The sequence below is a fragment of the Cibotium barometz genome, chromosome 46 (assembly GCF_041138505.1).
Source record: "Cibotium barometz isolate CiBa-2024 chromosome 46, ASM4113850v1, whole genome shotgun sequence".
NCBI lineage: Eukaryota > Viridiplantae > Streptophyta > Polypodiopsida > Cyatheales > Cibotiaceae > Cibotium > Cibotium barometz.
The window spans coordinates 32,912,701-32,935,019 of NC_141091.1; the positions used below are offsets into that span (position 1 = coordinate 32,912,701).

The 22,319-nt window shown below is 46.5% G+C and overlaps 1 protein-coding gene across 5 annotated transcripts in view; it reads right to left on the reverse strand.

The window, feature by feature from the left end:
- LOC147612137 (DEAD/DEAH box RNA helicase family protein) overlaps positions 1-22,319 on the reverse strand; it is a 69,264-nt gene that overhangs the window by 38,370 nt on the left and 8,575 nt on the right. The window lies entirely within an intron of this gene.

The following is a 22,319-nucleotide window of genomic DNA, read 5'->3' on the forward strand; positions in this document are numbered from 1 at the left end:
CAATTGGTAGGCCTCAATGTGATAGCAGCCAAACACACGAATGGCAGGAAAAAAAGCCTTCTATCACGACAGTCATGTCATCATTGATGGCAAGATCGTCGAATAGGGACTCGCGGCCTATGAGACAAAGGTACAGATGGCAGTGTGGAACTGCAATGGGTCACTGTGGTCAGATCCAGGGCGTTTTGAGGAGGTGCTGGGAGATCGGGACATTATTTTTCTCACAGAGACACACCAGAGTCAAGAGAGAAGTTTGCCGAGGGTGACAGACATGGGAGTCTGCCTTTAGAGGACAGACTAGATGGGCAGGAGGTGTTCAAGGATCGGGGGGAGTGGCTGTACCTTTTAGGGAGGAGCTCCAGCCACGTGTTACAGTGATGAGCCGAGATGAGGAGGCTAGGTTCATGTGGGTCAGAGTGCAGCTCACGGATACGAGGGCGGTATATATTGTTGTATGCTATTTCTCCCCAGATGGCTCACTTTTTGCTTAGGAGAAGCATCATAGAGATCAGATGGAGAATGCAGAGGAGCATGAGGATGCTATAGCAGAGGCAGGGGAGATATTCACAGAATTGTCAGAGGAGATAACGGAGTATAGGAGGAGAGGGGATATTTTGCTAGTGGGAGACTTTAATGCTAGGACCCAGAGTAGACAATGTGAGGTGTATGACGTGGAGGATCCACATTTGAGGGGCTGGATGAGGAGGACCTTGGGATACAAAGATCTTCGGAGGATCGAGGGGAGATCAAAAAACATGGGAGATAGGTATTGGTGTTTGGTGCGCATCATCAGCTCATTATTTATAATGGGCTCGAGAGGTGACCAGGCTCAGGAGCCTACACTTGTTTTCCATATGGAGGAGGGAGGAGCACTGTTGACTACATTCTTGGTCCCATAGTGTCCATGAATCTCGTGGACTCTTTTTCCATCCCTACTTGTCCTATTGGGGCGGATCATACATACCTGCTACTATCTTTATGAGCACATCCTTCTAGTTCTACCACTTCCACTTTACCTACTACTAGTACATCACTTCGCCCTACTATATATTTCACACATGATTGTGATCATCTATATAGTACTTCTATCTACCGAGGCCTTCTTCATCTAGACCCACACTCACCTCTTGACACTCTTACTACACAGCTTACAGATTTATTACATACATCCGCCCTATTAAGCTTCCCACATTCCTGTAGGAGTACCGCCAAGAGTAACACTGGAAAGATGCCCTAAAATAGTTGGTGCGATGACGAGTGTTAGGCTACTCGTTCACGTCTCACACGGGAGGTAGAGAGAGGTGAAATCTCGAGCCGCAAGGCACAACGACTTAACCAATCTTTAACTCGCCATAAGAAACGCATGTTCGAGGAAACCAAACACTGAGACATGTACCACTTATTTTTGAGCAACGATTCAGCTGAGGCTTGGCGGAGGCTATGGGAACACCACCGTTCACACACCCCCATCTCTAACCCTAAGATCTAGCATGCGTATACTCAGTCACTATATGATGTGCCAGATCAGCCGCCTATACCCTATCCTTCAGAGCCTTGGCCCACTCACTCTACTTTCTTTACAGCAGATACGGTGGAGAGTGCTATATGCCAACTCCAGCACAGACGTGCGGAGGACCACACAAGCCTTAGAGGTGAGCATTTTTCATATGCAGCCGACACAGTGGCGCCATTTATAGCACATCTCTTTAACAGGGCTATCGTAGAGGGGTTCCCGCCCGCATAGACTTTACATACTATTTCCCCCATCCATAAGGCTGGCAAGCCTATGGATTCGGGTAACTACATGACTGTGATGGTAGGCCACACATTGGCCAAACTTTATGGGTCGGTCATTGCGCTCAGTAAATTGGCAAAGATCTCTGGATTCAGAGCTACTGGGCAGGCTGGTTTCTGCCAAAACCACTCCACTCTTGATCATATCTTCACACTCAAGAGCCTGAAGGCACAGAGACGTAGATTATATTGCTGCTTTGTGGATTTCCGCAAGGCATTTGTTGACACTGTGCCTCGCGACAGACTTATGTAGAGATTGCAGACACTTGGGGTACCATCAAAGATGATATGGGGGATTATTGCTTTGTATGAGAGAGTTGTGGGTCGTGTGCGATGCCCGGGCGGATTATCAGAGGAGCTTGCTAGCACTATTGGTGTAAAGCAAGGATGTCCATTATCTCCCACCCTATTTGGATTATACATTGATGAGCTAGCAAATTTTGTGGGAAGAGGGGGGGGGCAGTGGATCATCTTTGGCAAATCTATATGTAGCTTTGATGCTTTACGCAGACGATGTAGTACTTGTCTCGGATACACAGCAGGGGTTACAGCGGCACATGGATGCCTTGCGAGAGTTTTTAATGAGGGGCTTGATGGTCAATCTTAGTAAAACCAAGGTTATGATTTTCAATACCACGAAACAAGGGCGAGAGACCACCCACATCATATACCAGGACAGACGTGTGGATGTAGTGACTTCATATGTATATTTGGGTGTCACCTTTACTAGCCTGGCGGGGAGGTTCTCCATGAGACAGGCAGTTCAGGACAGGGTAGCCAAAGGGTATGCAGCTTTAGCTTTACTTGAGAGGCAATGTCACCAGGCGCATTTTCAGGAACCCCGTACAAAGGGATGGTTTTTTGATACCATGGTCACACCAGCCTTGATGTATGTATCCCCCATCTGGGCTCCAGACTATCAGCGAGCGGATGGCGAGGTTCTCACGGATGATTCATAGTAAAACCTCAACGCCACATGAGATAGTTTTGGCAAAGTTTGCGTCTTCGCCCATGCTAGTGGAGGCTCTCTTTCAGACAGTGACATTTATTCAACGGGTTAGATACATGCCCCCAGATAGATTACCGAGACAAGCCCTAGAGTCATCAGAGCGAGTAGCAACATCAAGGCGACAGTCATGGTATGCAGAGGTTTTACAATAGTTTTCACTACATGGAATGAGTATGGACAAGCTCCCTCCGTTTCAGTATCATGAGGACCATCCAACCATGAGATTCTCGTGTGGAGAGGAACCGATTGATATGTCAGGATTTGACACAGCTATACACACGTCATACATGGATTGGTCCTCCATAGCCTCTTCCTGTGAAGAGGCAACACTACCACGATCATTCTTATACCTCCCAAAGGATGGGTTTGTGCAGAGACCAGGGTACATGGATGTATATATGTCTCATGCCATGAGCACTACTATTGGGCAGCTTCGGGTATCTTCACACACTCTAGAGATAGAGGCAGGGAGAGCTACAAGAGCCCCGAGGGAGACACGTATTGGCAGATTGTGCCACATAGAGGTGGAGACAGAGGAGCATTATGTTTGCCATTGCCCAATATACTATGAGATTCGGGGGAGATACCACTAACTCTTCAGGGAGGGATTTGGTCCACTCAACAGAGTTATGCAGTTTCATGATCAGAGATGCTTGGGGGGATTTTTGATGGAGTTACAACGTCATAGAGAGCGGCTATTACAGCAGCTTCCATAGCAAAGGGATACTACATCTCAAACACGGATCACTACCTTCTTCCAGTCACTCAGTGGTGGGACATCCTCCACAACTCCTTCAGTCCAAACCCGGGTCACTCAAAGATGCACTATCTCTACATCTACTAGTAGAGAAGTGACATCAGCCCGAGCAAGAGAGCTACGATCCCCCAAGTCTCCACCAGACACAGATTGATGAGATCTTGAGGAGACATAGCAGAGAGGACAGACCCCAAATTGATCTAGCACAGATTGGGAGATATCTTGCACCTAACCTGATATATGACATCCTACACCCAATCATTGGCACCGATTGGAGGTCCACATCATAGAGTACTTTGTACTTTTTTTCTTTTGCATCCATTTGATGTCCATTGAGACATGATGATGATGTACACATGTTTTGTCTCATAGGCCATTTTTTGACCTTTAGAAGACCATAATCTTGAATCCCATAACCATAATCTCAAAATCTCCAAGTTCTCCCAAGAGAGTGCCGAGCCCATTGTCATATATACATCATCCTAGGTGCCACGTGGAAATATATCTATAGGACACATGAGGATTATCTCCATGTTAGCATTTTCATCTCCTTCTGTTTCCCTTCCTGTCCCCTGTGTCGCCCTTTAGGGGCTGGCCATGTTAGCTGAGGATTGGCCACCCTCTTTGGTCATTTTCTTGGGTTTTTCCCATTTTCTTCATGTTGTGTAGACTTAGGCATGTCGTGGGTGAGTATAGGGCAAGTCCCTATATTTAGTATACATAGGCATGTGAGGGTAAAAGGACAAAAGGACCAGATGTACGAGAGATCAAAGCAAAACACAGCATGAAATAGGTGAGTGAGTCTATATATAATGGTGAGTGTGATAGAATGTGCAACGGAAGAAGGGAAAGTGGAAACACAGGAAGAAGGGAAAGTGGAAACACAGGAGAGAGTGTGTGTGTGAGAGAGAGAGAGAGAGGGAGAGGAAACACAGGTGAGAACCTACTCTCAATATCATCATCCAAAGGGATACATGTCCCGAGCAAGAGGAAAGAAAACCTCGTATGTGAGGGACTGCAGCAAACAATGCTAAGCAAGCAGTGAAGAATGAGGGAGGCAAGCTAGCTATATATATGTCCAAAAGTAGGCAGCCGACTAGCATCCACATGACTAGGATAAATGTCCAAGACTAGGATAAATATCCAAGACACCATAAAAATGGGAATAAAATAGGGAAAAAATATGTGAGGAGTGACCAGTCCCTATAGCTAACATGGTCAACCCTAGAAGCTAAAATAGGACACCAAACAGAAAGCCAGCAACAAGGAGATGATGTCTAACACCCCCTCTCATCACCGGATGCTGAGTGAACTCCAAGAAGCCAGAGACGCCGTCCTCGATCAAAGATGAAAGACTGTAGAAATAAGTACCAACAAAGCTCCACAAGCAATCTCCTCAGCAACTCAACTATAAAAGCAACAGAACATACTGCCAGGTACACCGCTCCTCTGAAAAGATGCAGGGGAGAAGAGAGCTTGAGCTCTTGCAAGCACACACACACACACAAAGCCTAGAAGAGAACACACAAGGTGAGAGGCTGAAAATTCTTCTTCTTCTTCACACAACAAAAGATGTCTACAAAGAAGATAAAGTGACTAACACACATAATAGAGTATATACAAGCGGTCCATAATGTGAACACGCTAAGAGGAGTGGGTAAATGTGGACTGGTCGGTGTAGTCCAGCTATAGAATCTCTGGCGAAGATATGTCGATGCCAGCTACCAAACCCGCCTGTGATATAAATGTCGAACGGTCATGCAGGTGCCTCATGAGTGTTAGCTCATGTTGAGCTTGATATCTCAAACCCTAGAAGAGAACACACAAGGTGAGAGGCTGAAAATTCTTCTTCTTCTTCACATAACAAAAGAGGTTGTCTGAGATGCTACCTGCCCAATCTGCATCTGTGTACCCATATAGCACCAATGGTACACGTGCTGCATAAAACAATGCATAATCAACCATGGCCCTCAAATATTGAAGTGTGCATTGCACACTGTCAAGATGTGTGGTTTACGCAAAACCTGCATAAACTGGCTCTCTAAGCCAACAGTGTAGCTCAAATCTGGCCTGCTGATCGTGACATAGATCAAACTCCCCACAATCTTCATGTACATAATGGGATCCTCCAACACATAACCTACATCCGCACTAAGCTTGCCATTTTGATCTAATGGCACCGAGATTGGCTTACAATCAGCCATCCCATACTTGGACAACATGTCTAATACATACTGTCTCTGTGACGGCCATATACCCTCACGTGTGCGAATGACCTCAATTCCCAAAAAATAATGCAGATCTCCCAAATCCTTCATCTCAAACTTCCTTTTGAGAAGACTTTTCACATGCTCAATCTCTTCCAAGTTGTCACCCCCAACAATAAGATCATCTACATAAATGGTGATGATCACAATACCCTTATCATTCTTGCGCACATATAAAGAGTGATCTGCATCTGCCATATGAAAACCAATAGTAACAAGATACTCAACAATCTTGTCATGCCATGCTCGTGGAGCTTGCTTCAGCCCATACAAGGTCTTGCGAAGCTTACACACATACTCTGGGTGACCTGTACCCTCAAAACCTGGTGGCTGATCCATATACACCTCTTCTTGCAAGTCACCATGCAAGAACGCATTTTTTACATCCATCTGATGTAAAAACCAACCTTTAGTTGCGGCCACCGCAATCACAACTCTCATAGTTGCCATCTTTGTAACTAGGACAAATGTCTCCTCATAATCAATCCCATGTGTCTGCGCATATCCTTTGGCTACCAATCTAGCCTTGTACCTGCTTATGCTACCATCACTGTAATGTTTCACCTTATACACCCACTTACAGCCAATAGCTTTCTTGCTTTCAGACAATGGCACCAAATCCCAAGTCTCATTTCCATAAAATGCATCCATCTTCTCATCCATAGCTTTCTCCCAACACACATTTCCAATAGCCTCATCAAAACATATGGGTTCTACAACCTGCACAACTTTTGCCATATAAACATAGTGATGTGTCACATAACCATCATATGTCAACCTCTACACAAGGTTTTTGACTCTTCTAGATTTTCATAACTTTGCATTCATGGCTTCCATAGCCTTCTTCACACCAAGTGTCGTCATTGTTGGAATCCCAAGCTCCTTATCAAGGCTCATCTCCGAGCCACTAGAATCTCCATCAACAAGAGAATGCCCTGCAAAAATATCAGACATACCAAGGGACTCAACCACTTTCTCTTTGTCTTTATGTAATGTACCAACTACATTTTCAGGACTGGTATTATGACGCAACCTGCTACTCCATGGTCTATCAGCAGGATCACTCGATGAGGACTCTCCTGGTCCACTCAATGACTATGATTGCTGACTTGCATTTTGTGCAACCACATTTCCACTTACAACAATCCCAACAGCATCTTTTTCAACAACATACCAGCTACTCATCTCATCAAATACAACATCCCTGCTTATCTCAATTCACGTGTAGCAAGATTATAACATCTATATCCCTTTTGCTCAAGGGAATACCCAATATGCAACTCATCTGGCACATGCACATATACAATACACCCAAAAACTTTCAAGTGAGACAAATCAAGTTTCTTGCCAATAAACTTCTCCTCTGGCGTTACATCATGTATGGTTGCAGTAGGAGTCCTGTTCATGATATAAACTATTGTAGACACAGCCTCAGTCCAATAACTATGTGGCATATTCTTCTATACCATCAATGCTCGTACTATCTCTGCAATGTACCTCTTTTTTTGCTCAACAACTCTATTTTGCTGCGGAGTGTATCTACATGTAAATTGTCTCTGAATGCCATTCTTCGCAAGAATTCAGAGAACTCATTGGAGAAATATTCTCCCCCTCCATCTGACCTTAAGCACTTCACATTAACTCTGAAATTCTGAAAACGAGTGAACACTTCACTCTTCTCCTTCATGAAGTACACCCACACTTTCCTCGTATTGTCATCAATGAATGTTACGTAGTACCTACAGCCACCCATAGACATGGTCTTCGCAGGACCCCACACATCTAAATGCACAACATCTAGCACATTCTTGCTCACATTTCTGTCTTCTTGTAGCAATCTGCCTGCAAATGCCCAAGCTTACCACAATAAAAATAGCCTCGTGTATCATTATGTTGCCTTTGTCAATTACCACGACCTTATTGACTCCCCCTGTCTCTAAACTGGCCTCTTCCACTTGTATATTGTTGTTGTGAATCCTGGGACTATTGCTGCTGCTGAGACCATAATTCTGATTACCTATTCGGCCACCACCTGGGCCACGTCCACGACCTCTATCTCGTCCTCGTCCTCGTCCTCTTCTTGCACTTGTGTAGAAGGCCTGCTGCTCTGAATTGTTTCTGTTTTTTGAAGACTGTTGATCTTCACCCAAGTTCTTCTCTTCAATGATCAACATTGACACCAAATCTGTGAAGTTGAAAATGTTCTCTCAAGTCTGAATAAACATCTTCAACGCATTGTATTGTGGCCCGAGACCACGCAAACACACTTCCACCTTATCATCATCATCAACAAAAACACCAATCGATGCAAGGGATTCCACATTGCCCTTGATCTTCAAAGCATAATCATTCACAGACATATTCTTCTTTTTCACAGTATGAAGCTCATTCTTCAACTAAATTTTTCGTACCTTCACCAAGGTGTCCCATGCCTCCTTAGGTGACTTGGCATCCTGTATATGCCCAATCATAGTGTCCTGTATGTTGATAGAAAGTCAATACATGACTTTCCTTGCTCCTTGATTTCAATCCTTGAACTTTTTTATATCTGGAACAGTTGGATTAATCTCCGGTATCTCCGTTGCCTCCTCATATTCACCTTCAATGTAGTCCCAGTAACCTTTTCCCATCAAAAAATTTATCAATCTAAATCTCCAAGCATGGAAGTTGTTTTTGTCAAGCTTCTCTACAACAATCACATTTATTCCATCATTTGATATCTTTCTTGCAACATAAATTTACAAGCAACAACACTTCTGTTTGACCTGCACAAACTGTTGTATTCTCTGCAGCACTACTATACTGCATCCAAATTGTCACAACCAGTGACCTTACTTTGCATACATACACCCAATGGCAACTTTGAGACCTCTTTGCACCACAATGTCTGCACAACCAATCGCCCTTCCTGCAGTTCCAAAAACAGAGTTCTACAAAGAATCGAAACTTATCCGCAGTGTTGGTGAACGTCTGCAAACTAAAAAACGAAGGTCCAGACGCGCTCGAAATGCATTTTTTGCCCGAAAAATTCAGTCCAACGAACTATATAGTTGCCTAATAGCTCTCCTCTCGCGAAGAAAGCTCCTCAATCGGAGTTCCTTTGTCGGTGCCTCCTAAAGAGCTCCCGACAAGGATGTAGTAACCAACACAAAAGGAAAAGAGTAGATGCAGCTCTTACTCTTGTACCGCTTCATGTGCCTGTCTTGCTTGCCGCTCAGCCCTTAACATGAACCACGCTCTAATACCATGAAAAGATGCAAGGAAGAAGAGAGCTTGAGCTCTTGCAAGCACACACTCACACAAATCCTAGAAAAAAACACACAAGGTGAGAGGTTGAAAATTCATCTTCTTTTTCACACAACAAGAGGTCTACAAAGAAGATAAAGTGACTAACACACATAATAGAGTATATACAAGTGGTCCATAATGTGAACACGTTAAGAGGAGTGGGTAGATGTGGACTAATTGATGTAGTCCAGCTATAGAATCTGTGGCAAAGATATATCGATGCCAGCTACCAAACCCGCCAGTGATATAAATGTCGAACGGTCATGCACGCACCTCATGAGTGTCAGCTCATGTTGAGCTTAACATCTCAACATCCTCTGGAAGACAAAAACCAAGTAGGTTACGACGTGCTGCTCCAAATAAAGGTACCAAACCCAAGTGTAAGAACACTCCCCGAAGTCGAATGTCATGTATCCAACCTAGAGAAGATATGAAAAACCTCAACCAACCAAGATCAGATCCTATAGATAATCAATCCTGGGAGAAGCAAGTTGCTCCTCACTGGAACCCTCAAAAGAAATAGAGTCAATCTGTTCCAACTCTATACCAAGAGTAGCTAAATGTTGTACAAAAGCATCCTCTGAAAAGGTCGGCATCGCAAGATGTAAAGACTCTATATGAAAGATGGAGTCCATCTACTCAAACTCCGTACCATGGTGTTTTTTGCACTCTTCAAATTTCTAGAGTACGGGACCGCGAGCTCCCCGAACCCTGAATCGCTTCATCCCTCCATCGCTGTGCCCCTCCTTCCTCCATCGCTGCCTGAATCGTTCCCTTCCTCCTCTCATCCTCTCTGCCTTCGCTTCCTTCCTTCTTCGTTGCCCCCTCCTCCTTCCTCGTTTCCTTCCTCCTTCGCTGCGCCCATTTGCTTTTCTTCCTGCTTCGCCCCCTTTCCTCCTCTGCCTCCCCTCCTTGCCTTTGCCCGCCCTAGCTCTCCTGTTGATCGTTTCGCCTCCCCTCCCCTAATCGCCTCCCATCCTTCCTCTGCCTCTTCCCTCAGCGCAACGTTGTTGTGCTGCCCCTCCCCCGCCCCTCTTCGCCTTTGTGTCCAGCCTCTTCCCCTTGCTTCCCTTTTCTTTTCTGTTGTTCCCTTTTCCACCCTCCTTTCCTTTCCTCCGCCTCATCGCCTTCCTCTTCCCCTCGATTTTGCTCCTCATCCGGGTTCAAGTCGGCCTTTTTCTTCGATTAGCAACATGGCTAATCATTCTCCCTCGACCGGGAAAACCATTGTTTTCTCCGAAGCCGAGCTCGCGGTCCTCTTCGCCGAAATAGAGAAAGACTCCAAAACGACCCTCATTGCCATAATCTTTGGATCTCACCCGTCCCATCTCCAAGCTCGAGATTGGGTCCTGGCAGCTCTGCCCTCCGACCTCGCTCTACACTTTCAAGATATCAGGTTGCTTGGAAGAGGTTTCTTCCAAGTGGATTTTGATTCTGAGGACACAGCCTCAGAGTTTTTGAAGGACAGCCCTTTGCCATTGGGCCCGAGGAAGATATTCTTTCTTCCCTACTCCAACTACTTTGACCCTGTTGAGGAAGACCGGAACCGTTTCTCGATTACTCTCAGATTTCCAAGTCTTCCACACGCATATTGGCCTATGTTAGAGGCCATTGGGTCTGCCTTTGGGCTTGTTCTTCAAGTGCCCCCCCCCTGCACGCCTTGCCGACATCTTCTGCCCAGGTGGTCACTGCCTCGGCGGATGCTGTCCCTAGGGTCATGGTTCTTGCCCGTGACATTGAGCTCTTTGAGGACTATGTTTTGCTTCCCGGCCCTTGTGGCCCTTTGAAGCAACGTATGGAGATTGCAAGTAAACCCGATCAACAGGGTCACCAACAGGGTCACTTTGCTCGAGATTGTCCTCGGGCTCGAGGTCACAGGAGGCTCGTAAGCGTGCCTCTCAAGCGCCACCTCCTCCCTTGGTTCCTTCCCGTCCTTCAGTCCACCAGGTGTGGCGTGCTGTCTCTCACGCCCACCCCCCTGGTGCGATTGATGGGAAGGCTTCCTCGGATCATGTACAGATAGATAATGTTTCTGGTCAGAGGGATGTGTCAGCTGATGCATCTTTGCAGAGAGATGATATTTCAGATCAGGATAACTTTGTGGAGTCCTCTCTACTTGGAGGGGGCGATATGCACGATGTTCAGCATAGTGGGGATCATGTATTGCAAGATTTTCAGCATGATGCCATTGCCCTTGATGCCCCGGAGGGCAAACAGGTTTCTCGTACATATGCAAGCACGATGCAGGGCCTCGGACAAGGGCATGTCAGTGGACTTTGCCCTGTGGATTTTCCCGTCTTCCAGCATTATGAGGCGTCCTCAGGCTGCCCATCGTCTTCTTAGATCGGGGGTCAAACCCTCTTCTCTTCCATGAGAATCGTCTCATGGAATGTTGAAGGCCTTGGAGGGCTTCCCACCCGTGGTAGGAAGCGCCTTCTGAAGAAGGACCAGCTTCACCCTGCTGTTACAGGAGGGTCTATGGATGTGCTTTTGTTGCAGGAACACAAATTGGATAGAGCTTAGTGTGGCAAAACTGGTAAGATGCTTTCTGGCCACACCTTCTGGTTCTCGGTAGTTGGGACTAGAGGGGGTGTTTGTATTTCAGTGGTGGCAGCATCTATTATACCTCATGTTATTGGGCACGGTGTTATCATCCCTGCTAGAGCGCAGTGGATCTTGATCATGCATGAGGGTCAGAAATTGGGAATCTTAAATATCTATGCACCTAACGTGAGAGGTGAAAGGGTGGCCTTTTGGGACACCATTACAAATGTCATTCCCCAGGTTGATCATTGGATAGTGGGAGGAGACTTTAATATGGTTGAGCGACCTTCTGACAAGAAGGGTGGACGCGAAGGGGGTTTACACCCTTTGGAGCGAGCCTCATGGGAGAGGTTCACGCTTTCCTTTTTTGGCAGGGATTGCTGGACTGAGGATGACTTCCAAAGAAGGCCAAATTCCTTATCTTTCTCTTGGCATAACCACAAGAGCGGGGATGAGAGCATCTTTGCACGTCTGGACAGGTTTTATGTGGATGATTGGTCCTTGGACAGAGGAGGCACCATTGCGATTATGCCTGGCACCACCAAATCCGATCATTGCCCCGTCGTTTTGTGTCTCAGGGAGCCTGGGGCTCGCTCAGCCTCTCCCCGTATCCGTATCCCTGACTCTCTTTATCTAGATGCTGACATTTCCCTTGAGATCAGAGAGATATGGAGATCTTGTGACGGTCCTGATCCTCGTCATAATATTGCGCTAGCTCTTGAGAGGACCAGCCATCATTATCATAGCATTGCCTTGTCTAAGAAGCAAGAGGCTCTGGACAAGGAGAGAGCTATTAGGCGTAGGATTGCTGCTCTTCAAAGGGAACATGGAAAGCATCCACATGCGACTTGGATTACAGACCTCTTGACCACCGTTAGAGCAGAGCTACAGTTGGCCATGGACAGGAGGGCTGAGTTCGCCTTTCATGCGAACGAGGCCTTTTGGACTCAGATGGGTGGCAGATGCAACAAAGAGTTTTTTTCAGCACACAAGCCTTCCCATAGCAGGGACTCTAGGAGGTACTTGCAAGATTCACAGGGTGAGGTTCAGATTGAGCTTGATAAGGTGAGAGATATTGCTTCATAATTATATCGGTCTTTGTTGACTGCAGAGGTGCCCTCCCCTCAGAGAGATGTGGCACGACAGAAAGTTTGGGAGTGCATGCCCAAGCTCATTACAAATGCTATGTGTTCTTCCCTGGATGCCCCTTTCTCGAAGGATGAATTCCTTCACGCACTGCATGCTCTTTCCAGTGGTTCATGCCCCGGGGATGATGGTCTTTCTCCCGCCTTCTTTATTCTTTTTTGGGATCATATTGGAGATGCTATCACTGTTGCCCTTCAAGAAATGTGGGTGTCGGGTATGATGCCTCCATACCTCACGGATGGGCTGATTCACCTTATCCCCAAGAGTGGGGACAAGACTGACATCAAACAATGGAGGCCCATCACCCTCCTTGGATCTACATATAAAATCTTAGCTTAAGCCTTGAGTATAAGGTTGCAGCCGATTCTCCAAAGGACTATCCATGATACCCAGAATGGGTTCCTCCAAGGAAGGAGTATATTTGATAACATCTTTTCTTTCTGGGAAGCTGTCGAGTGGGCAAAGGCTAGTCAATAGCCTCTTGCCATTCTTTTGCTTTTCAAAAGCTTATGACAGAGTGGATTGGGATTTCTTGGAGGGCACTATGGCACACATGGGGTTTTCCCAAAACTGGATCAGAGGTGTGTCTTGCCTATACAGGGAGGCTCATAGCATTGTTTTAGCCTGTGGGGGGCGTGGTGAGCGTTTTCAGATTTCCCGTTCAGTGACGCAGGGCTGTCCCCTCGCCCCTTTACTGTACCTCATTGTAGCTGAGGCTATGAGCAGGTTTCTTCAAGCTGCCCCTGGTGTTGTGGGTCTCAAGCTGCCTTTATGTACGGAGGAAGAGTTATTGGACTCTGAGTTAGCAGATGATACGGCATTGTTCCTTGAGGCTTCACATGCTTGTTTATGTGCTTTCCGGACAACCTTGGAGGCCTTTTGTTTGGCAACAGGAGCTACTATCAATTGGCATAAGTCAGTTGGTTTTTGGATCAGTGATTCTCCTCTTGCAGATTGGGGTACAGATGTTGGTTTTACTTGGATTGAGAGAGGATGCTCTGCTTTGTTTGTCAGGTGGGTGTTGACATCTCCCTTGCACAACAGTTTGCTCCAATGCTCTTAAGCATTAAAAGCAAACTTCATCACTGGAGTAGGAGGAAGCTCGACTTGACCTCTAGAGCTTTGGTGGTTAACCAAGTTTTGCTAGCCACGACTTGGTTTATCGCTTCGTGCTGGATTTTTCATAAGGGCTACATTGGACGGCTTCGTCGCCTTATTCGGAACTTTCTTTGGTCAGGGCTTGATGGAAATGCACACACCAAGGCTAGAGTTGCTTGGGAAACCATTATCAGGCCTAAGCAGGAAGGGGGATTGAATATCATTGACTCTGAGGTGCAATGTAAGGCTTTGCTGTGTAAGCTGGTTGTTAGGGGCTTTCTTCCAAGCTCTGAGCCATGGAAGGACTTTCTCATGCAGCAGATCATGAAGTGTGTCCCTGTTCGCGGAGGTGACTAGACTCTCAGCTCACGCTTTATTTTTTCGGATGCAGTTCACCGCTCCCCTTCACCCCCCCTGGTTAGGTCCCTCCTACGGGCCTGGGACTGCCTGAGGAGTTTTTTGGTACACATGCCCCCGCGTTCAACGGAGGAAGTTAACCGGCACCCCATTCTGTGGAATGATTTGATCTTAGATGTGCATGGTAGGCCTCTTGGTGCAGCTATGCATATTCTTTGGGCTGGCTGGGAGACGCTTTGCCCCACAGTGTTGGCTTGGAAGAGGTTTCAGAGCCTCACCGAGGTACAGAGATTGAATCTCACGCAACATTTGAGAGGCTTTAGTCGGAGGATTGCACAGATTGACGCAGCCATTCCGATGTCTACCCCGTCCCCACCACCGTGACCAATGAAGTCAGCCACCTCATCGATGTATAGCCCAAATAGTGTAGGAGAGAGTGGGCAATCCTTGCTTCACACCTATGGTGCTAGCAATAACATCAAATAGCCCCCCAAGGCATCGTATGCGCCCGAAGACCTGCTCATATAAAGCATTGTGTGCAATGTGTGTGTGATGGGGGAAGCTGCGGGTCGCGGCCGTATGTAGTAGAGATGATAGCTAGGTGGTGAGTGTGTCTAGAGGTGACAGGGGATCCATCTGGAATAGCCCGTCATATACATGATGCTCATATATGTATGCCAAGTCATGGGTGAAGTAGAAAGTTGTATGCGATGCCTGTGTGGGCTGTGTGGGTGCTAGTGTGGAGCTCGCCAGTGACAGTAAGAGATACGTGTGATCCGCACCAATAGGACAGGGGGAGATGGTGAAAGATGTCACTGCTTGTGTGGTCTCCATGGACCCTCTGATGTAGTCCACTATGCTACCCCCCCTGATCATGGAAAGCATGTCAGTGCTCCTGAATCCTGCCACTGTCTCATCCCGTTATAAATAACGAGATGGTGTTGCGCTCCCAGCTCAAGTAAGTGATGACCATATCTAGTGTTATCCAGCCCCATGTCCTCCGACACCCTGCAAGCTCCCATGTCCTCCACCTCTAGTGTGTGCATCACCTCGGCGTGCTCGAAATCATAAATGTCGCACTGTCAGCTCTGTGTCCGTTCATTGAAGTCCCCTATAAGGAGGACTTCCCCCAGATTGGAGTAGAGTGGCCCTGTGTCCTCCTCCCCGCCTCTACTCTCATCCTCTGTTGTCATGGCATATCTCGATCCTCTAGGAGAGAAGTAGCATAGAGCAATGTATAACACCCTGTCTGTTGAGAGCTGCAGTCTAATCCACATGGTGGCCTTGCAATCGATGATGACACGGCCATCGCGATAGAATGCTCTCTTGCCCTCTTTCCGGGCCTGTAGGACTCTCGGCATGCATGTTTTCCTGTGTTCTATCTGCATCCTGTAAGGTCGTCATCCAAATAGATGGGATCTCGAATCACCCTCTTCCTCATGAAGGTGACCCTCTCCGTCTCTCCTGCAAACGGGCTCGCTTGCATGTTGAGTCTTTCCCGGCTCTCCATGCTTTGGTAAAGGGGAGAGGGTCCTCTTCCCTATAGCCGAGCTTCATACATAGAAGCTATCCATCTTTCTCGGGAGTGGAGTCGGGTGTCTCAGCTATACTTGTGACTCGAATGTTGAGGCGGCGGGCATGCCTCATCTTCTCCTCCTCAATGGTGGTGTGAATGATTTGGTGTTCTTCCCTTTGAGTCTCCTCCCTCACTTCTTTACGGATGTTCTTCTTCACCACCTCAACCCATCCTGACTGCTTGGCTTCGAGTTTTCCCTCCATGTCCTTTGTGATCTCCTTGGAGATCTCTTCTTTGATGGCCGTGAGAGTGTTGTCATTGATCTCCCCTTCTTCCTTCTTAGTGTTCTTGACAGCTACCAGTTCCACTTTCAATGCACTCACCTCCTCCTTGAGTGCTGTGTTCTCTTGTTCAAGGTCCGTGACCCGTGCTTCGAGGGCCATGATGTGCCGGTGTAGTTTGTTCTCCACCTCATTGAGGTTGGAATCGGATGTCTTCTTGTTCTCCTTGATTAATCTACACTCTTTTGGGGTATTCAGCAAGCGATGGCTTCAAGAGTAACCATTAATTCAACGAGTCAGTCATGCATAACCCTCTCCGCAAGATGATATTGTACAAGGCTAAATAGGTGCTTGTTATGCAATTGCACGCTATTCAGGGAGGTCATCTAATCCCATCCAATTCCAAGGGGATTTTCTTAATCATGAATAAGTGTGTGCGGGCACATGTGCACATTTCACTAATACAATTTATACTCATAAGTTGGTAAGCTGATGAGTAGGAATCCATACAAGCTTCTGTTTCACGCTACACCCATATTCCAAGACTTCCTCCATAAAACATTTATTTGGAGCCACGTAGAGTATGGCCAATTTGGAGCCATTTTAGCAATGCTACAAGTGCCAAAAGGTGCCTAAGGCATGGACAAATGGTTGGGACAGGTTTTGGGCAAAATACGAACATGTTTTATGACATTTTTATGACTTTTAATAGCATTTTTTATGACTTTTAATAGCATTTAAGTGGATGGCCGACCTCAAAAACGACCATCACTTCTCACATATAAAAAGGACAGAATAAGTTCTTAGTCAATCATTCAGAAGTAGAGATTGTGGAGCCAACCAAGGGCAAGAGAGCCAAAGCAAGGACAAAGCATCCCATTAGTCTAGATCATCATCTCCAAATCAACGTTTTGCAATTACGCAAAGTGGAGGTAGTAAGCAGTTAGTTCATGCAAGCATTCATAGCCTAGATCTACATTGGATCTATGGCAAGCCCATTGTAATCACTCATTCAACAATGCAAAGTAGAAGTAGGTTAGGCTAAGAGTCTCTCTCTTCTCCCTCTCTACTTCTTGGTGTTTGCATTAATCTTTCATGCTTAGCGTCAATACACTAGGAAGCACGCTTCTTGAGAAGTTGGCATCTCACATAAAGCCACAGCTTTGACTCACCACCACACCTATGGTCCCAACTCAAAGCTGCCAGGTCCACAATCTACCGTAGTCTGCCACCAACCTCCACATGATACAACAATCTCCCCTCACCGATGGACCATCAAAGGGATCCCATTGCAATTGAACCATTCCAGCAACCGGATTAGTCAAGGACATTTATTTGATGAAGATGATGCAATTATCCTCCTAGGGTGGCGCATAGCTCATGACCATGAGGATAGGGATTTTTTGGCTAACAATGGTTGCTCCAATATCACCATCCTCTACCTGCATGGATACAGATCTCAAATCCATACGAAACATGCACGTTCTGCATCCCACCTCCCTAAATCACTATGTGAGTGCTCTCCAAGCTATCTCCCTTGCTTAGGGATAGCTATCTTGGCAATCCAACATAGTTTGCCATCAAAGGGATCACATTGCGATTGAACTATTCCAGGAACCAGATTAGTCAAGGGCATTTATTTGATGATGATGCAATTATCCTCCTACGGTGGCGCATAGCTCATGACCATGAGGATAGGGATTTTCGACTAACAATCGTTGCTCCAATATCGCCATCCTCTACCTGCATGGATACGGATCTCAAATCCATACAGAACATGCAAGTTCTGCATCCCACCTCCCTAAATCACTATGTAAGTGCTCTCCAAGCTATCTCCCTTGCTTAGGGATAGCTATCTTGGCAATCCAACATAGTTTGCCATCAAAGGGATCCCATTGCGATTGAACTGTTCCAGCAACCGGATTAGTCAAGGGCATTTAAGCTCCAAGCTATCTCCCTTGCTTAGGGATAGCTATCTTGGCAATCCAACATAGTTTGCCATCAAAGGGATCCCATTGCAATTGAACTGTTCCAACAACCAGATTAGTCACGGGCATTTATTTGATGAAGATGATGCAATTATCCTTCTACGGTGGCGCATAGCTCATGACCATGAGGATAGGGATTTTTTGGCTAACAATGGTTGCTCCAATATCGCCATCCTCTACCTGCATGGATATGGATCTCAAATCCATACGAAACATGCAAGTTCTGCATCCCACCTCCCTAAATCACTATGTGAGTGCTCTCCAAGCTATCTCCCTTGCTTAGGGATAGCTATCTTGGCAATCCAACATAGTTTGCCATCAAAGGGATCCCATTGCGATTGAATTGTTCCAGCAACCGGATTAGTCAAGGGCATTTTGATGAAGATGATGCAATTATCCTCCTACGGTGGGGCATAGCTCATGACCATGAGGATAGGGATTTTTTGGCTAACAATGGTTGCTCCAATATCGCCATCCTCTACCTCCATGGATACGGATCTCAAATCCATACGGAACATGCAAGTTTTGCATCCCACCTCCCTAAATCACTATGTGAGTGCTCTCCAAGCTATCTCCCTTGCTTAGGGATAGCTATCTTGGCAATCCAGCACAGTTTACCATCAAAGGGATCCCATTGCGATTGAACTGTTCCAACAACCGGATTAGTCAAGGGCATTTATTTGATGAAGATGATGCAATTATCCTCCTACGGTGGCGCATAGCTCATGACCATGAGGATAGGGATTTTTTGGCTACTAACAATGGTTGCTCCAATATCGCCATCCTCTACCTGCATGGATACGGATCTCAAATCCATACGGAACATGCAAGTTCTGCATCCCACCTCCCTAAATCACTATGTGAGTGCTCTCCAAGCTATCTCCCTTGCTTAGGGATAGCTATCTTGGCAATCCAACATAGTTTGCCATCAAAGGGATCACATTGCGATTGAACTGTTCCATGAACCGGATTAGTCAAGGGCATTTATTTGATGAAGATGATGCAATTAACCTCCTAGGGTGGCGCATAGCTCATGACCATGAGGATAGGGATTTTTTGGCTAACAATGGTTGCTCCAATATCGCCATCCTCTACCTGCATGGATACGGATCTCAAATCCATACAGAACATGCAAGTTCTGCATCCCACCTCCCTAAATCACTATGTGAGTGCTCTCCAAGCTATCTCCCTTGCTTAGGGATAGCTATCTTGGCAATCCAACATAGTTTGCCATCAAAGGGATCGCATTGCGATTGAATTGTTCCAGGAACCGGATTAGTCAAGGGCATTAATTTGATGAAGATGATGCAATTATCCTCCTACGGTGGCGCATAGCTCATGACCATGAGGATAGGGATTTTTTGGCTAACAATGGTTGCTCCAATATCGCCATCCTCTACCTGCATGGATACGGATCTCAAATCCATACGGAACATGCAAGTTCTGCATCCCACCTCCCTAAATCACTATGTGAGTGCTCTCCAAGCTATCTCCCTTGCTTAGGGATAGCTATCTTGGCAATCCAACATAGTTTGCCATCAAAGGGATCCCATTGCGATTGAACTCTTCTAGCAACCGGATTAGTCAAGGGCATTTATTTGATGAAGATGATGCAATTATCCTCCTACGGAGCACATAGTGTTGGATATAATAATTCAACTATGAAGATTGATCAAAACATACTCAAGGTGGATCAAAGCTTGTACAAAACATCATGAACATGAGAGAAAAAACTGGTATATGCAGAAAATTGTATTGAGATTAACACAAAAGGACACTAATTATGATTAGGTATGAACCAAAGTTACATAATCACTTGATCACGACTTGTATCTTATTTAGAGACTCCTCTACCCTATTTTTAGTTGCATGAGTTGCATGAGTTGCATGAACCATATGCACCAACCATTTGTAAGCTTTACACCAACCACTGACCACTAGCCTAACCACCACACATTAAATTGGACTAAGGAGTTGGGATTACATTTATCCAACAATCCCCCCTTAAGACCAACTTCTTACAAGAACATGAACAAATCTAACATACCTCCTTGACACAATGAGTAAGAGTCCCCCCTTAACAACATAGGGTGGTGTACTCTCCTCTACAACTCGTCAAGTTGGAACTGTCAGAATACGCAGCGGAGATGATGACCAGATCTGGGAACACGAGCAAAAAAAAACGCATGCAGAAAAACAGCACAAGAGAGAGAGAGATGTAGGCGTGTAACTCTGCTCTGATATACAGAAGAAGATCCCGGGTATGATACAAATGTGGTATGGGGGCTGGGGGCCTATTTATATGCTCCCACATCAGCAGTCGGCCTGCTGTAGACAGTCGACTGGACACAAGAAGCCTCACGACTGGATAAACACATTCGGCCTACATCAAGATGGGTCGGCCAGCAGTAGCAGAAGAGTCCCACGACTCATGAGATGCAGTCGGCTATCTCACAGATGCAGTCGGCCAGGCTCAGGGTCCTCCTGCCACTACAGGGCTGCCTCCCAAGCGACAGAAAAAATGAAAAAAATAGGGAAAAAATGCGGAGAGTGGGGAAAAATGATGAAACACCTCATAAGGGCGGGCACACCCACAACAAAGACCCTGGTGTATAAAACTGGACAGGAGATGACTTCTAACACCCCCTCTCAGCTCCTGGCTGTGAAACCAACCACTGGGAGCTGGGGTGCCGCCTAAGCAAATCCTGAGAGAGCGACTTCGTGAAGATATCCACCGTACTGTCCTCCGTCCAAACAGAACTCTAGCAAGATGTCATCAGCAACGATCTGTTCACGAACAAAGTGCCTCTGGATGACCATGGGTTCCGCCAGTGGAAGCCCAAACCTGCCATCATAGTTTCCAGAAACGCCGTTTCTGGCCCACTGAAACGTGGAAACGTTTCGGAAACGTTTCCGTTTCCAGAAACGGCGTTTCCAAGGTGTTATTTTTCCAGGGTTTAGAAACCCGAGTGCTCTCTTTCGCCGGCATTTTGCGCCTTGTTTTCGCCGCCTGTTTGGAGCTGCTCTACCCATCTACCTTGCCCTCTACCCCTCTACCTCCACATCAGCCCTCTACCACGCCCTCTACCTCTCTACTTGGGGCCTCCACCTTTGCCATCTAAGCTCTACCAAGCAAGAAGGAGTCGCACCTTGCTCGCAGCCTGCAGGACCAGAAAAACAGCCTCCACTTCTCGAATCTCTCCGAGTCTCCCGACATCCGGAGCCTTCGCAGGTGAATGTGGATAAGATCGACATTAGGAGGGAGAGGTTCATCCCAGAGATCCCACGGAATGAGCGTGATATGTACACCTTGCTTTATGAGGAGCTGACAGTGCCGAGCCACAACACCCGCTGCACCACCCATTCTCAGAGGCAGAGGGGGGGATCCATCGCTTCCACTTCAGCAGAGGCAGAGGACCACGATCCTACCATTTCTTCATCTGAGCCTGACTCTCATGAGTCGGAGGGTGACTCCTCCATGGATGATCTTGATGAGTGATTTTTGGAGCACTTAGCTCTAGGATTTTGTCATGCCAACAGCTGCTGCCAGCCTGCCAGCCACATGGATATTTTTTGATCATGTTTTGTATTTACTATAGTCTATACATATGGATTATGGATGATGGATGATGGATGATGGATCTTGTTTTGTATTGACTCTTTTGAGGCTTGAGCCTTGAGCCTACAGTTGTCATTTCTGAATTTTGATCTATCATTTGAGTCTTTGACATTGAACTTGAGCAAAGATGTATTTTTCAAGCTTTTGTAATGTTTTTATTAATTATATATGTATGTATTAAACCCTAAAACCGAAACTCCGTTTCCCCGTTTCTTCCCGAAGGCCGAAACTCCGAAACTCCGTTTCCCGCCGTGCTCCGCACCCCCGTTTCCGAAACTCGTGGAAACTATGCCTGCCATGCAACCTCTGCATCCTCACCACCTCACAAGCAGCATCACAAGTAGCCCGATACTCTGCCTCTGTCCGCGACAAGGCAAAAGATGACTGTCTTTTACTGCTCCAAAAAACTGCTCCTGGGCCTAAAGTGGATCTCCTCGTGTTCGGATCTTCTCCCCAAACTGAGTCACTCCTACCGTGGAGTCTATCTCCATCCTGCCCTCACTGTGAACTGGGATAGTGGACGTATCCCCAATAAGAATATGACCAGAAAGCCTGCAGAGATCCTGTAAACCGGGAACGGGAAGGAGTCATGTGCCTGGAAGCACCACTATCTAGAATCCACTCCCGAGTATCCGTTGCGGAGAGTCCTCCAATC